The sequence below is a fragment of the Macaca fascicularis genome, chromosome 7 (assembly GCF_037993035.2).
Source record: "Macaca fascicularis isolate 582-1 chromosome 7, T2T-MFA8v1.1".
Classification (NCBI taxonomy): Eukaryota; Metazoa; Chordata; class Mammalia; order Primates; family Cercopithecidae; genus Macaca; species Macaca fascicularis.
The window spans coordinates 78,722,455-78,740,848 of record NC_088381.1 but is presented as its reverse complement, the minus strand read 5'-3'; the positions used below and the strand labels follow the sequence as shown (position 1 = coordinate 78,740,848).

Here is an 18,394-nt window from a genome sequence, read left to right as displayed (position 1 = left end):
CAATCAAACTAACAGCGAAATTATAAGCAAGCAAACCCAAATCTGTAAATATATTGATTTAAAAATTATAAATAGGTGTGATTAAAGTATGGTATGGATATTAAAATATACCTAATAGACATGTTTAAAGGATTAGGGAAAATGAAAATATTTAGAAACTCAATACCTCACCCTGAACTCCTATGAAACCCCTGTACACTCCTGGCGTATACACCCACCAAGTGACGACAACTGCATTATACCATTCTTTTTTTTTTTTTTTTTGAGACGGAGTCTCCCTCTGTCGCCCAGGCTGGAGTGCAGTGGCCAGATCTCGGCTCACTGCAAGCTCCGCCTCCCGGGTTCACGCCATTCTCCTGCCTCAGCCTCCTGAGTAGCTGGGACTACAGGGGCCCGCCACCTCGCCCGGCTAGTTTTTTGTATTTCTTTAGTAGAGACGGGGTTTCACCGTGAAAGCCGGGATATTCTCGATCTCCTGACCTCGTGATCCGCCCGCCTTGGCCTCCCAAAGTGCTGGGATTACAGGCGTGAGCATTATACCTTTCTTACCAAGAACACCTTTATATTCGTGTCTGCAGTGTGCTACCATTTGTAAAAATTGCTTTAACTATTGGTCCTTTTATACTTACTGCACTCCGCAGTTGACCCTGGTTAAAGAAAAACGCAAATGAAAAGTGCTTTACTGGTGACATTTCCAATCCTTGATTACCATTCTTGAGCGGACAGGTAGTGATGCCTGAGGCTCACTCATTCCCCTATCCATTTCTCTCCCACTAGCTCTATTTAAATATACCAGACCTTCTTCCCTTTTCTCAAACCCCAACACCTCTCCCTGCTTTTCACTCTCAACTAATGACTCTGCCTCCTATTTCCCTGAGGGTGGAGAAAACCATGAGGAAAACTTCTCTACTTCTCTCTCTACCACACTTGCCCACTTGTGCTCTCAGCCCTGACTCAGATTTTCCTCCTGTTACCGTGGATAGAAATTTTGATGCTCCTAACTGAAGCCGAATTATCACAGAAATAAGGATACCTTTTTTTTTTTTTTTTTTTTTGAGACGGAGTCTCGCTGTGTCGCCCAGGCTGGAGTGCAGTGGCCGGATCTCAGCTCACTGCAAGCTCTGCCTCCCGGGTTTTTACGCCATTCTCCTGCCTCAGCCTCCCGAGTAGCCGGGACTACAGGCGCCCGCCACCTCGCCCGGCTAGTTTTTTGTATTTTTTAGTAGAAACGGGGTTACACCGTGTTAGCCAGGATGGTCTCGAACTCCTGACCTCGTGATCCGCCCGTCTCGGCCTCCCAAAGTGCTGGGATTACAGGCTTGAGACTTATTTTACATTTCTCTTCTCGACTATTAGCTAAGACCCTTACCCTTATTTCCTCTATTAAAAAATCAGAACAAAAAACACCCGGCCCCACTTCTCCCTTCAACAACTGTGCCATTCTTCTGCTCCCCCTCTACAACAAAACTTAACAATTTGTCTCTACTTGCTGTTTCTAATTTCCTCAGCTCATTTTCTCTAGAACTCATTCCAATCAGCACTTTCCCTCAATACTCTACTGAAGATGCTCTTGTCAAGGTCACAGCTATATGGGTTGGTTCAATCCTAGTCCTCATCTTACCTAGCAATCAGCATCTTTGACAGAGCCCACCATTCTCCACATCTCGAAGGTCTTTCTTCCACTCACCACTCTCTCCTGGATTTTCTTCTGTCTCACACTGGCTTCCTCTCAGTCACCTTCTCTTTCTCTATTTGTCTTGCTAACCTTTGATCTGTAGAATGTCCTGAGATGATATTTTTGGCCTCATTTTCTTCTATCTGCAGTAATTCCCTGGGTGAGCTCATCCATGTCACGGCTTCAAATTTTGTCTATATTCTTATTACTTCCAAGTTTATAATCCTTAAAGAGGACCTCTCCCTAATTTGAACTCTCTACTGTACATATTTACTAAGTTGTCTAACAGGCATTCCAAGTTTAGCATGTCCAGGGATGGAACTCTATCACTTGATCCCCCGTCCTGCTCCTCCCGAAATCTTTCCTAGGTCATGAATGCCATCTCCAGTCTCCTAGCTGGGACACCCCCCCTTCCCACCTTCTTGCACTTCTCTCATGCAAATACTATTTGCTCAACCTACAAAACATTTCTCCACAAATCAGCCACATCACATCCCATCCCATCTATAGCGACTACCCTGATTCAGGTCATCAGCATCACTTAACTGGAATCATTTCACTAATCTGTAACAGGTCTTATGGATTCTGCCCTTTCTACAGTTCATCTTCATCTTAAATTCAAGAGTGATTGATAAAATACTTCTGCTCAAAATTATTTCCATTACTTCCCAATGCTATCCTCTCCCTATGTCCCTAATTTCATCTCTGTCCCTAGCTCACTCCACCCTGGCCACCCGGGCTTTCTTCCTATTCCTAGAAGGTGTCAGGCTTACCCTGATCTCTGGGGCTTGCCTTTGGGATCAGGAATACTCTATTTCTGGAATATCTCCTCCCAGATTCTATGGGGCTTGCTCCCTCACCTCCACCAGGTCTTTGCTCAAGTACCACTCCCTTATTTTAAAGTGAAATACTTTCCCATTCCGGCATGTTCTTTCCGCATTATTATGCTTCATTTTTTTCTTTAGTGGTTGACAATCTAACACCCTATGGTTTACTTACTTTTTATGATCTGTCTCCATTTGCTAGAATGAATGTCAGGGAGAGGAGGAACTTCTCTGTTTTGTTCATTACCTTAGCTCCCTTGGCTGGATTGAACATTATCTGGCAAAGTATACACTCAATAAATATTTGTTAAATGAATAAACAGGTACATGGAAAATAAAAATGTGTGCATCTATACATGCAATTGATTAAAATTGTATAAAGATACTCTAAAAGGCAACAGAGATTAGAATAGGACCCTAGGATTAGAGTGAAAGGTGTATAAACAAGATTTATTACTACATATGCATATATATTTTTTAAGAGACAGGGTCTTGCTTTGTCACCCAGGCTGGAGTGCAGTGGACACGCAGCCCACATCACAGCCCAGTGAAACCTGGAACTCCTGGGAGCAAGAGGTTCTCCTGCCTCAGCCTCCCAGGTAGCTGGGACTATGGGCATGCACCACCATGTGCCACTAATTGCATATTTTTTACTGTTTGGTGCTTGAGTCGTGTAAATATATTACGAATTTTAAAAAGCTATCAAAGTAAGAAAAGAGGTCTACTTCTCAGTCTTCTGATGCAGCAAGATTGCCAGAGTTTTGCTAGATTGGATACATGCCTCACCATGTTTATATTTCTTTATCCAAATCCTTATTGTTTTCTACTTCACCTTCATCATATTTTTTCTGAAACCTTTAGCCACTCCTTGTTGCATTTTCTCTGCTACTCTGATTGCACACTCTCAGTACCCAAATCACAAATTACTTCTGCAAGGACATCATTAGGGCCTTTGTCGGTTAACAGACAGTTGAGATTACTTTTCTATTTCCATTTATGAAGATTGCTACTGCAGCTGAACCAAAAGCCCATCAAAACCGTTCCAGTGGATTTAGCTGGGGCATTTATTTCCACAAAACACCAGATGGTTTAGAAAATTCAAATAATTCAGCAAAGATCCTATTTGGATGCCTAACAGGCAAAAAGGAAACTAACATTTATTCTCTCCTTACTATGTACCTGGAGATGACCCAGGAACTTTTCTATGAGTCACTTCATATCACCAAGATGTCATTGCTTTTAGCCCCAGGAATGACCCTATCTAAACAATTCCTACAGATTCTTCATAACTTAGTTTCACTGCCACCTCCTTTGAGAGGTCTTCCCTGATGCCTCCATTTGATTTAGTTTTTCTTTCTATGAGAGCAACCTATATTTAATTATTAATTGCATTCTTCATATGATTCTTCTTTTGCATTTTTTCACTCTATGTGTCTTGGAGGTAAGGATTCCCATGTGTTACTTCATGCTTTCTCTCCGGTGCCTGTCACGGTGACTTGCCCATAACAGATGGTCCGTGAAACCTTTTTGAATCAATAAGTAAATTAATTGATAAATTATTTACTATTTTCCATCTTCTGATTCTTCAGTAAAAGACAGAATTACCCAGAACTGCCTTGCAGTGGGTAATTTTGCCTTGCAAAACATCGTATTTCTTTAAAAATTGAAACAAATACTAAAGAAATACTAAAACAAATGCTAAAGTAAATAAAAAACATTTCCCTATCTGCAAGGTGCCTGGCATGGATGTCCAAATGAATTCATAGCAGAACATGGTGCTTAAAGATAAAGAATCCCAGTGTAAAATAAAACATTTTCTTGACTAAGTTTTCAGTTTCATGATTAAAATACCTTTCACATCTGAGAGAGGAAAGGAGATAAGCCAAAATGTAAATGTCAAGATAAAATTGCTTATGAAAATGTAGTAGAGTTTAGTTTACAACATCCTATGGAGAATAAAAGTGTCTCTCCGACCAGTCCCAGCAATGGAATTAAGCTATGGCCATTATCTCATGGAAAAGCGTAAAATGTGTCTGACAAGTAGGATCTCTTAATGAGATGGGGCAGAGGAATTCAAAAACATCAGAAGGAACCTCATCAAAATGAGAGTGTATTCAAAAAACAACAAAAAGGCCAGGCTCAGTGGCTCAGGCCTGTAATCCCAGCACTTTGGGAGGCTGAAGTGGGTGGATGGTTTGAAGCCGGGAGTTCAAGACCAGCCTGGGCATCATGGCAAAATCAAATCTCTACAAAAAAATACAAAAATTACCCAGGCATGGTGGCACATGCCTATAGTCCCCACTACTTCAGAGGCTGAGGTGGGAGGGTCACTTGAGCCTGTGAGGTCAAGGCTGCAGTGAGCTGTGATCATGCCACTATACTTCAGTTCAGTCAACAGAGCGAGACCACAAAACCAACAAAAAATATGTGACACACAGGAATATTTCAGCCCCTGTCTCTCTCTCTTTGTGTGTGTGTATCTTTCTCTCTCTCTCTCTCAAACACACACACACATACACACACTCATACACTCATGCCATTTTCTTGTGGCTGCCACGTAATATACAATGCTCTTGGCATTCTAGCGACCCTAGCTGATGATTAACAGGAGATGAAAGAGAAAGAAGAAGAGGAGGAAATGGAAAAGTGGAATGAGGAGGACACACACACACACACACACAACATGCATGTGCACACATACACAGTCTCATTTGTTTTTCCAACAATATTCCTAGGTTGAAAGAAAGGATGGGGATTGCTATGATCATTGCAAGGATATAAAAATTGAAGTAGGAAAAAGCTAAAACAATGCACACAAGGTCATCACCTTGGACCAGGAAACCTCTGAAGCCTGGGCTATAGATTTCATCAGGATGAGAATGTTCAATGTTACATTTTCACAGAAAAGGATTCCCACTATTTTCCACATGCAGCTGCACTTACCGTTTTAAGTGAAATAATTGTATATGTGCAAAGGTCCCGTATAGCTTTTCCAAAATTTGACAATAATACTAAAAACTTACTTGAAAATCCAATAATAGTGCTTTGGTTTTTACCCAAAGGAGTGGAAAACTTATGTCTCTACCAAAATCTGCATGTTTACAGTAGCTTGACTCATAATCACCATAACTTGGAAGCAACTAATATATTCTTCAATAGGTGAATGGATAAATGAACTGTGATACACCCAGGCAGTGGAATATTATTCAGTACTAAAAGGAAATAAGCTATTGAGCCATAAGAAGACATGGAAGACACTGAAATCCATATTAAAAGTAAAAGAAGCCCATCTGAAAAGGCTAGATACTGTATGGTTCCAACTACATGATCTTCTGATAAAGGAAAATCTGTGGTGACAGTAAAAAGATCAGTGGTTGCCAGAGGTCAGGGGGAAGTTAGAGAAGAATGGGGAGGCAAAAAGGATTTTTAAGGGCAGTGAAATTATTCTTTATGATACTAAAATGGTTAATGTATATTATTATACATTTGTCCAAACCCATAAAATGCACAATACCAAAAGTGAACCTTAATGCAAACCACAGACTTTAGGTGATAATATGGATTAATGTAGGTTCATCAGTTATAACAAATCTACCACTTTAGTGGAGATTGTTGATCATCAGGGAGGCTCTGTGTGTGTGGAGGCAGGGACTGTATGGGATATCTCTGTACTTTCCGCTCAATTTTACTGGGACCTTAAAACTGATCCAAAACAAGTGGCCTTTTTAAAAGTGAAATTTAAAAAAAATAACATAAAGCTAAGATTTTTCCAAACTATCAAAATAAAAAATAGATTTTTGAAGTATCATGCTTGAGGAACGCATGAATTTTCTTTCTGTTATTTCAAAAGGTGATTGTGACAGGACTAGGAGCAAACTGCCTCATGCTGGGACTTAGCAATAGCAACAAGGCTAAGACTGTTGCACAGCTGTAGGACTATGAAAGAACGGGCTGGGGTTGCCAGGGTCGGGGCCTATAGTTATATCTGTCACCTCACCATCAGAGCTCTGGTCTCTTCTGGGTGTCCTTTCCTGCAGGGACCCTGGAGGTCAGATGCCAGATCTATGACAACTAAAGAACCATGAGAGGAGAGAGAGTTGCTTGTAGAGGCCACATATTCTTCAGGCCACAGATGGAACTGTGGTCTTTTCAGCTGACACGCATACAATTCCTACTATAACAAATCCCCTTTCAGTGAAAAGTAATAAATCTCCTTTTGTTTCAGGAATAGTCCTTTGGGATTTCTGCTTTTGCTTTCAGAAAACTCATATGAGAAAAATTGAATCCACATGGTTTGGTGAGAAAAAGATAGGCTAAATAATTAGTTGGGATTTGATCATCTAGCAAGTAGGCTAAAGATAGGACAGCAGGCTTGTGTTTCAGACTAGAAATGCTTTTGTTCAGTGGGGATACAGAAGACCCAGACACGTCCATTCTTCCCTTTCCCAGGTTTTGCCAGCTTCATTCTCAGTTGGCAAATATCACATTCCAAATGTTTACTACTTGAGATTTAATATAAATGTGGCCTCCATAAATAGAGAGCAAAAAAACTATTGAAATAAACTTCTAATAATAAGCTGATAAGGAAAAATATATGCATACATAATTATATATATGAGCATGTATTTTTTTAACCAGAAACTACTTTTCTGTGTGTCCCATAAATGATATACTAGATACGGATTTTTTTTTTCACTTTAATTTGACCTGTCTTTAGTCTCTCATTAATATTCTATTCTATTCTCTGTCTTCCAGGGGTACAGCATAATGGTTACGTGCATGACATTTGCCCTGTGACCTCCTAGTTCACAAGAGGCTTCAGCCTCTACTGCTGGCTGACCTTTGGACAGTTAGTCTTACTACATGTAGGTTTTCTGGTCTATAAAATAGACACTAAAGTAATACTACTATGTTTCCTCTGAGGCCTACAGATAATCCCTATTCTATAATTATCAGGGTACCTGCTATGCAGTAAATGCTCAAGAAATGTTGTTATTATTTTTACCTCTCCATGAATCCATTCCCAAGCTGTAAAACAGGGATAATATTCATACTTATATCACAAGGTTCTGTATGATTACATGAGTCAATATATGTGTAGGTATCTAAAACATTTTTGGACTCAGAGCGTACAATCCATAGGAATTCACTATTTTTCTTCTCCCATTTCACCTTGTTCTTGGCCAAGCAATTTATTAGTTTTTAACACACCCTGTTTCTCTCAAATAATTTAAAAAGGAAAATATTTATCATAGTGAAAGGGCTGCCCAGGTTTCTTTTCCCAGATCTCTCCAAGGCAGTGAATATCAAACCTAAAAGCTAGCAGCTAATGACACGAATTAACAGCTCTTGCTCTGGACATAGTTGAGAGAACATTCCTCACACCTAGGTCTCACTTCTATTCTCAAATGCTTACATGGGGCACCACTTACTTCAGAAAAGTAGGTTATACTAGAATTAAAGTGACTTTTACTGGCTTAAAGACAAAATTCAGCGAATACAATGAGAAAGATGAATTTAGAAATTAAGAACATAAAAAGAATTTTATAGTGCCTCAAGAACTACAACTGACTTTTTAAAAATCTTTGCAACTTAACTGGGTTTGCCTTACTAAGTCTTAAATTCCGTGACCAGTTGGTTTTAGATTTGCAAAGCTACAACAGGCAAATTGGTTATTGTTTCTACTGGAAGGCAAATATGCAGGATTGACTAGATGTGACAGATGAATTCTATTAAATTTCTATTAAATACGGAACTATCCAATGGAAAATCTCAATAATTTGAATAATAAATGCTATTTTCATTAGCTATGGATGAAAAGGAATTTAGAATGTAAATTATTTTAAAGGATCATCATCTCAGGAGCTGTGGACTGGTGCAATTGTATTTATTAAATAGATAAAGAAAAGTTATATGTGGTAGGTATGAGTTATTAATGTCAATGAATGAGTCATTATTTTTATTGTGCAAATCATTTTTTATGAGTAGAAAGCATATACTAGAATATTTGCATAAAACACACAGCATATGCAAAATGTAATATATATAAAATATATATAGTAAAAAAGTAAAATTCTTTTAAGAACTATCTTGGATATATTGTTATGGTTACCTAATATAAGACTATTTTTCCTTCCCATTATAGTCAATCCATAAACCTATGTGTGGGAGACTGAAAAAGTAACTTCTGGCAGAAGAAAGAGTTTTGTGGTCTTTGTTGGCTTGGCCTGGAGAAGGGTTTTCTAACTCGACATGGGAAAGTTTTCATGAACATGACAACAGAAATATGAGTCCATTACTGAGTGAGATTCCCATCTATAAGAACGAGACATAATGAGGAAGTGACAAGTCACACAGGAAGCTGAGTTAATTGATTATATTCATACAGAACAGGGTAAGAACTAAATTTGTTTTGAAAAATTCGAATTTTAATGATAGTCAAGATACTGAATTTTCAGGTATCAACTTTCTGTTGTGAGTTTTAAAATTTCTCTTTGTTATGTACAAATATCTTTTTACCCTAAAGCTATTTTTTTCTCCATTTCTGAATAGAACACTGGATTCTTCATAGACCCATGAGATCACTACTCCTCTGGTAAAATGCAGGAAAGGAAAAGAGCAAGCCATATGAACACCTTCTTCTCATTTTTCAGTCCCGTTTGCAGACTAATGAACTTTATGCTAATGAACATTTGAACTAATGAACGTTTTCCTTGTCAGTATTAAATCCTATCAGTACCACCATCTCTAAATGATTACTGATCTCATTTTCGATCCAGAACTCTTTCCACCAAATACGTTAAAGTTAGTGCTTTTCCTGCTTCTCTCCATTCTCTCATCAGGCTCTGGATTCAATAATCACATTTGAAAACATCTGAAATGCTTTAACTTAGTTCTTTCTTTATTCTGCCCCACAGATTTGATTTTCCACATTTTCAATATTTACCTTATACTCTGGACATGTAGTCTCCTCTTCACCCTGAAAACATACAAGCTTACTTCTGATTTGACACATGTTTTCAGCATTATTCCACTTTGCTTTTCTCTTTTCTGCATATATATTACATATATATATATATATATTTTTTTTTTTTTTTTTTTTTTTTTTTTGAGACAGAGTTTCACACTTGCCCAGGCTGGAGTGCAACGGCGCAATCTCACCTCACTGCAACCTCTGCCTCCCAAGTTCAAGCAATTCTCCTGCCTCAGCCTCCTAAGTAGCTGGGATTACAGGAGCCCGCCACCATGCCCAGCGTTTTTTTCTTTGTTTGTTTGTTGTTTTTTTTACTAGAGGCAGGGTTTCACCATGTTGGCCAGGCTGGTCTCAAACTCCTGACCTGACCTCAGGCGATCCACCTGTGTTGGTCTCCCAAAGTGCTGGGATTACAGGCGTGAGCCACTGCACCCAGTCTATGTATATAATAAATTCTATAATAATTTGAGACAAATATCAAGCCCTCCTCCTTCCATAATATCTTTCCTCTCTACTAGAATAAACCATAATTTCCTCCTTCTCTGAATTTCTGCACTTTCATACAGATATCATCAACAGGGAGTTAATCGTCTTAACTGGAGGTGTTTGAGCATAATCTCTGACCAATTGTTGACTGAACACTGCCAGAGCACTAAGATTCAGGCTGGAAAATAATAAATAAAGGAACAAATAAGTGAATAATTTCTAAAAATAAGCAGAGCGGGGACATTCGTGGTCACACCAGGTAGGGGAGACAGAATTCACAGATTTAATTCATGCATGTTACAAAAGCAAACAACCCTCAGAGAGAAAAGGAGTCAAAATCCAGAACTGACACAACATAGTATCTAGAATGTCTCGAATTCAAACAAAAATTATAAGGTGTGCAAAGAGACAAAAAGTGTGATCATATTTAGAGGGACAAAACCTGTCACTAAAAGTTGTCTTTCAGTGTTACCGGTATTAGATTTGTCAGACAGTGACTTTAAAACAGGTTCAATGTGTTCAATGAATTAAAGGAAAATACACTTAAAGAATTAAAGGAAAGTATGTTAATAATTATTTAATGGCTCGGCTGTCTCATTAAAGAAACAGAAGTTATAAAAATGAACCATTTGGAAATACAGGTTGTATAGAGCAACAGAAGGATACAATGTAAGGTTATCTAAAGCAATAATTGTGGCACTGCATTGTTGGGTTTATACATGAATATATACGTGTAATACTGCATGTGAAATCAATAGCACAAAGAAGAATGAAGGAAAAAGATGGAGTGGATACGAGTTTCCATATTTTACCAGACTTTAGATAAAAATTATAACTGTATTAAAAAAAGCTAAGTAGAGAGGCTCTATAAGAAATTTGATACGACAGAAGAATCACCAAACTAGAAAAAAGATCAATAGAAAATACCAAGTCTAAAGAACACAGAGAAAAACAAATGAAGAAAAATAAAGGGAATCCTAAATACCTGTGGAACAGCTTTGAGCATAAAAATGTAGGCGTAATGTTATTTCTAACAGCAAAGGAGAAAAAAAGGAGAAGAAAAATGTTTCAAGAAGTGATGGCTGAAATCTGTCCAAATTTGACAAAAATCATTAATCTACAAGAAACACCGATAATCCCCCAAAAAATTAGCGCAAAAAGATTCACACCTAGATACAACACGGTTAAATTGTTAAAAGCCAAAGACAGAGAAAGTCTTAAAAGCAGTGAGAGAAAACACAGGGGAATAAGAACAGATATAATAGCTAACTTTGTCAATCAGGGATTCTAAACAAACAAACAAACAAACAAACAAAAAGTTTTTTGTTTCTTTTTTTCTTAATGAAGGTGAAATAAAAACCTCTCCAGACAAAAACTAAGATAATTCATCATTTGGACACCTGCCTTACCAATTTTTTTTTTAATTACTAAAGGAATTTTGTAATATGTAGGTAAATATATAAGACTTAATGCAATGTATTTTCTCTTTTTTCTTAACTTCTTTAAAAGACATAAGCTTGTATAAAGTATATTTATAATACTGTATTGTTAAATATGTAATATATCTATATATATCTGTCTGTCTATGTACATGTGATGATGATTACACAAGAGCAAGTACAGGAAAAAGTAGATATAGCAGAGCAAAGTTTTAATAGTTGATCAGAAATTTGTTAGTATTATTTTGAAAGATACTATGATAAGGTCAGATGCACACTATAGTCTTTATAGTATCTACTAAGAAGATCAAGACAAGTATGAAAATGGCACACTGATTATATTTATTTAACACAAAGGATGGCAAGAAATCAGAAACAGAGGAACAAGAAAGACATGGGATAAATAGAAAACAAGTAGCAAAATAGCTGATATAAATCCAATCATGTCAATAATTACATTAAATGTGAAAGTACCAGACTTTGCACTGAAATAGCATAGAATGTCAGAATGAAGTTTTAAAAATTCAACAATGTACTGTCTAAAAAAGAAATATGCTTGATTTTAAAATATAGGTTGGAAGGAAAATAATGAAAAAATATATATCAGGTAAACAGTGACCACAGAAGTGCTTGAGTGGTTACACTATTATCAAATAATAATAAAAAAAAACTAGAACTATTACTATAGGCAAAGAGAGTTATTTTATAGTGATAAAAAGCTCATTACATTAAAATGATTTAAAAATTGCAAATATATGCATACCTTCCTCAGAGCTCCAAAATACATAAAGAAAAAAATTACAGACTTGAGAAAAGAATTAGAATTAGACAACTTAGCAATAACAGTTAAATATTTAAATAAGCTAATCTCAGAGATTAATAGAAGAGCTAGATAGAAAATCAGCAAGTGTACAGAAAACTCAATTCTAGCAATCCATTTTATCTAACCAACATATACAAAATATTCTACCAAATGACTGTAGAACACTTATTAAAGTGCACATGAAATATTCTCAGGATAGAAAAAAAAGTCAGAAGATGTCTCACAAAATTTAAAAAGACTGTTATCACATGAAGTGTCTTATCCGATCACAATTAAATATCTATTATAGAACCAGAAAAGGAAAATCCCAAATATTTGGAAAGCAAGCAAACTTCTAAATAGCCCATAGGTTAAAGGAGAAATCACAAAAGAAATACAAAGATATATGAAATGGCACAAAGTAAAAGTTCAGTATATTAAAATTTATGGAATTCAGGTAAGCAGTGCTTGAAGGGAAATGTTTACCTTTAAGCACTTATATCTGAAAAAAAAGGAAGTTTTCAAATCAATAAAGTAAGCTTCCACCATAAGAAGCTAGAAAACAGCTAACTAACTTAAAAACAAATAAAAGAACTAATAAATATTATATTAGAAATCACTGAAACAGAAAACAAAAATAATAGAGAAAATCAACAAAATAAAAAGTTATTTGAAAAGATCAACAAAATTAACAAGACTTTAGCTAGACCAATTAAGAAAGAAAAAAAAAAGAGAGACACAAATTAACCAAAATCAGAAATGAAGAAGACATCACCATCAACTTTACAGTAATTAAAATTCTTATAAGAGAATTTTATGAACAACTCTATGACATCAAATTAGATAACTCAGATGAAATAAACAAGTTCCTACAAAGATACAAATTACCAAAACTGATGCAAACGCAAATTTTTAAGGTTTGAATAGCTTATACAAAAGTTTATACACAAATGTTTACAGCAACATGAGTTCCAACACTCAAAGACTAGAAACAATCCAAATATCCATCAACTGGTGAATGGATAAACATAAGATGCATACATCCAATGAATATTATTTTTCAGTAAAATAGAATAATATATTAATGCATACTACAATATGTACAAACCTCAATTATTATACCTATCGAAGTTTAGGCTTAAAAACATATATTGTATGTTCTATTTGTATGAAATATTCAGAAAATGCAAATTTATGGAGATACAAAGCATAGTAGTGGTTGCCTATGGCTGCTTGTAGGAGTAGGGATTGACCATAAACAGGCTGTAGAGAATATTTGGGGAATAAAGGAAGGTTCTAAAAAACTAGATTGTGATGATGATTGTTTAACTCCATATAAATTTACTAAAACTCATGGAATTATACACTTAAATTGAGTAGATTTTATGGTACACAAGTTATATTTTCATGAAGCAGTAAAAATAAGTAACATAGATGATGTTGCATTCTTTCCCATTGCAACTAGTCAGGAGCTTATGATGTCAGGTTGTTTCATTATTTTGGTTGGTCACTTGGTTCAGGTGGTGTCTGCTAGATATCTCCATGGTAAACACGCCTTCTATGGTCTGAATGTTTCTGACTCCCCCCACATTAATCTGTTGAAATTCTAAACTGGAATGTGGGACCTTGAGGGGTAATTAGATCATGAAGACAGGGCCCTCATGAATGCCACGAGTGCCCTTATAAAAGAAGCCTGAAGGAGCTTGTTTGCACCTTCCACCATGTGAAAACACAGTGGGAACATGTGCATAAACCAGAAAGCAGCCCTTACCAGACACTTAATCTGCTGGCACCTTGATCTTGAACTTCCCCCACCTCTAGAACTGTGAGAAATAAGTGGCTATTATTCATAAGCTATGCAATCTACAGTATTTTATTATAGCAGTCCAAATAAACTAAGATAATATCTTTTCCATGGATAATTAATAAGTAATCTAAGGGGCAATATTTTGATACTATATGAATGCTCCATTTCTAACAAATGCTTGCTATCTTATTTTATCATTTCTTCTTCAGCTTCATTGGCTATCATCCTTCATGAAAATAAGCTCATTCCCAGCTCCATTTTCTTTGCGTGTCACTATGGACACCTATATTCTTTTTCATTTAATATGTTATAATCGACCTCTCTCTATTCTATTTTATAGACATATTGCCCTAACGTTGACCAGCTGGAGTCCCTTCAAGTTAGTTCCTTTTCCTTTTGACATGTCTGCATTAGCCTCTGAGCACTTCATTGCTTTCCAGCACAGCAAAATGTTCCACATTCATTCAGTCCTTTTCCTGACCCAGCCATTTCTCCATGTATTCCTGGTAGTTTTGGGTGGTTAATGGTGTTTAAAATCAGAAATGATATCTTCTTTATTCTCCCTCCTCTCTGCCCAGTTGGAACTCTAAAGAGTTGCTGAGTCCATAGTAAATATTTCCAATAAATGCTGGTGAGATTTAATCTCATCATAATGATCTGGGAACGCTTGAGAGTCCTGTGATGGATGTGTTGATGAGCAAGAGGAGACAAGGGGGTGGACTCGAGCTCTAGCTGGCATTGCTTCATCGGGTAGCCTCTGCAGGTCAATACATAGTCAGATTTATTCTCTCCAACTGTAAAAATAATTACCTGCTTCTGAAGAGTTCTGGGAAAATTAATTTGCTAATGCCTTTAAAGAGGTTTGAAGATCAAAAGTTCTATGTATATGCTAATATTATTATCTTAAATGGGTCTCTTGCTCCTGACTGAAACTGAGATGGCTAAATCACAGTGTCATTGTAAAACCACGTACAATTCCCTATCACTTTAATGCCCAAGCAGTACAAATCTGAATAGTGGCATTGCAGCAGCAACAAGCAAAATGCAGAACAGTAGGAGTAATTCTTGAATCTCAATATCTGGGTGTGCATTTAGTTGAACCAATATTCATTACCTCTCCACTATACCTATCTATGTGTAAACTATTGGGACAGTCCTACTTTCTCATTTTATTTATCTTCATTCCTCTCTGAACTTATTAATTCTGAACTTCCAAAAATCTCCTGCAGAGGCCAGATAAATGTGTGCAAAACAGATAATTATGTTACATTGAAGAGAAGCTGTCATGAGCAATGAGGACACCTGGTCTTAACCTCTGCTAATAATAAAATCTGACACTAGGTGAGGCAAGTCATTTCTCTGTGACCCTGGTGCCATGAAGCTGTGATGCTGTGGTTCTGGCTGTTGAGGCTATTGACTTTACATGAAGAACTGCAGAGACCCACAGCAAGGACCAAGATATAATGAACAAACGAGAGAAAGGCAGGCTGGACTGTGTGAACTATACAGGGTGATACTGCAGCCTCTATTGGTTGATCTTTAGTTGTTCACTGCCTACAGAGTCATGGGCATAGATAGATAATCGTGACTTGGGGCTAGCAGATGTTTTAGTAGTTTGTCTGTAAAGGTGGTTGTGATAATTCTACCTTTCCATGTATGCACACCTCTTTTGCAATGTGATCTTGCCACTTCTCCCATAAAAAAAAGGTAAGGAATGTTTTCCCCTCCCAGGAATCTGAACTGACTTTGGAATTTACTTTAATCCAGAAAATGAAAATTAATGAATATTGTGTGACTTCCAAACCTTAAATTTAACAGGTATGCAGCTTCTGTTCTAATCTTTTGGACACTGAGACAACATGTCATAAAGAAATCTAGAAGAAAAGAGCACAGGGAGAGAGACCCAACCATGGCAACCTGTCCCTTCATCCTACAGAGCTGAGCCCATCATAGGATGAGTGAGCTCTAAGAAGACCAGCGGAGAACCCACCAGGTAAATAAGCAGCATAATCTTTCACTCACTAAAGTCTGTCCAGCAGCCCAATGTTAAATCCTCCTTTCAATAGGTCATTGTGTTAAAAGGAACCACTCATCCTCCTTTCAATAGGTCATTGGACTGTGGATATGTTTTTAGACTTTTGAAAGACCATTATCAATCCTGAGTGTTTACTCTTGATAATACTCTTCAGCTATGAGAGGGTGCAGAGTTATAGGGTCCAGACACATAGCTCTGGGATAGAAATGAGGGCAGAACTTGTATCACCAAATGTGTTTGTCTGGGATTTCAGAACAGGTCACCTTAAAGCAGCAGGCTGGTTAGGCAGGGAACAGCCACACAGTTTACCAATATACAGACCAACAAGGGAGTCAAGGCTGTAACATGATCATATCTGACAACAGTACAAATGAAGTGCCAAAAGCAATTGCCTTTTATACACAGGCAGATAAACAATCATCCGCCTTTGCCTTCAGAAACAGGTCCAGGCATTCAAGAAGGAGAAACGCTAAAAAGAAACGTGGCACTAATGTGTCAAATCTGAACAATGACTTTCTTGCTTAAAATGATGGCAAAACAGCTCCTGATAAAGAATGAAATAAACATCGCATGGGAATAATTGTAATGAGGAATATCTCACTCTTCATTGAAATATCCATGAACATCATCTTATACACTGTGAAAAATATAATTACAGAACTGACCCGGACTGGAAATGTGAAGAATCTACAACTAAAGACTGGCTTATTTGGATAAGGTTCCACTCTTTGCTAGTCAAAGAAAATTACCATGAAGTATTTTTGTGTCTTCTGTAATATATCCTATTTTAAAATATTGGAATATTCATTGAAGACTATCTAAACTTCTTAAGGAATTGCCCTGGTTGTGTTTTTTAAACTTCTTACTGTTGAGGATTAAAGACTGAAAACATTTCCTCAGATAGAAATTGAAGATATGAGAAAAAAAATAGATGCATCAGCAATGGTATTTCCAGCCTGCTACATATGTTGTGATTCTGTTCAGTAATAACAAAGCAACTTTCTAGATTCTCTATGTGAATATGATGGTGTGAAGATATACATCTAGCTCAGCAAGGATTCTATGTGTCAGTGACACATATTCCTTTAGAATTCCGTATTCCATAAGAATTTTTGAAAATATAGATGTCGGGGTGAGCACTGTGAGATGTGAATCAAAGTAATAGCAGCCAGGAGCTATTAAGCATGCAGAGCTATTCAGTGCTTATTAATATATGGTAAGCAATATGAATATCTTACAGCTCACAGAGCAACCTAATGAGGTAGGTATATTTTACATTTTTTGGGGGGGAAAAAAAAGGCTCAGAGAATAAGGAATTTCTAGACATTCCGACCCAGGTACCACTTTGCCTCCAAAGCTCTTCCCTTCCTTGGATACATGTAGGAAACCCAGCTCTTTGGCCCCACTCCAAACCAACACACCAGGTGTAGCTCCAAATATCTCGATCATTACCAGGCTCTCATTTTTCCATGCCTCTCCTCCAAGTCATCAAAACCATCCAGCCCTGTTTTGTTTTTGAGTCACTGTTTAAAAGAGTAGGAAAATCAATAACAAACTTATTCCGTCTTGAGAGATGTAGAACTATTCCTGTTTCTATATATTGAGGAACTGGCATATTACTTTGTCTTCTAGTTTTTCACTTTTAATCATTCACTTAACTTTCTTTTTTTGAGACGAACTCTTGCTCTTGTCCCCCAGGCCAGAGTCCGATGGCGCAATCTTGGCTCACTGCAACCTCTGCCTCTCGGGTTTAAGGCATTCTCCTGCCTCAACCCCCTGAGTAGCTGGGATTACAGGTGCCTGCCATGACGCCCAGCTAATTTTTGTATTTTCAGTAGAGATTGGGTTTCACCATGTTGGTTGTCTTTTGGTAGAGATGGGATTTCACCATGTTGACCTCAGGTGATCCGCCAATAGAACAACTATTATGTGCAAGGTGCTATACTATGCATTAGATAATCAACAACAGGAAAAATGTAAATGATGCTTGCCTTAAACAAAGAATTACAGAGATAAATGCAGAACTATAAATGTGTATTAAATCTTACATAGAGAAATTTATGATGCTATAGAGCTACACTGTTCAATACAGTAACCACTAGCCAACTGTGGCTATTGAATTTAAATTTACCAAAATTAAATATCATAAGAAATTATTCTGTCACACTAAGTAACATTTTAAGTGCTCAACAGCCTCCTGCAGATATTAGCTACTAGATTGGAAAGCACAGATATAGAACATTTCCATTATTGCAGAAAGTTCTATGGAACTACTCTTATCCTTGTCTTTTCTTCATAACATTTAGAACTACTCTTTAGTTTACTTATATTTATTTATGTTTGCTTCATGTCT

At 37.0% G+C, this 18,394-nt stretch overlaps 1 long non-coding RNA gene across 1 annotated transcript in view; it reads right to left on the bottom strand.

Moving 5' to 3' along the window:
* LOC107130297 (uncharacterized) overlaps positions 1–18,394 on the bottom strand; it is a 72,778-nt gene that overhangs the window by 2,180 nt on the left and 52,204 nt on the right. The window contains exon 3 of the long non-coding RNA XR_001492245.3: positions 2,675–2,776. This is a non-coding gene — a long non-coding RNA (uncharacterized lncRNA). The remainder of the gene's footprint in view (positions 1–2,674; positions 2,777–18,394) is intronic.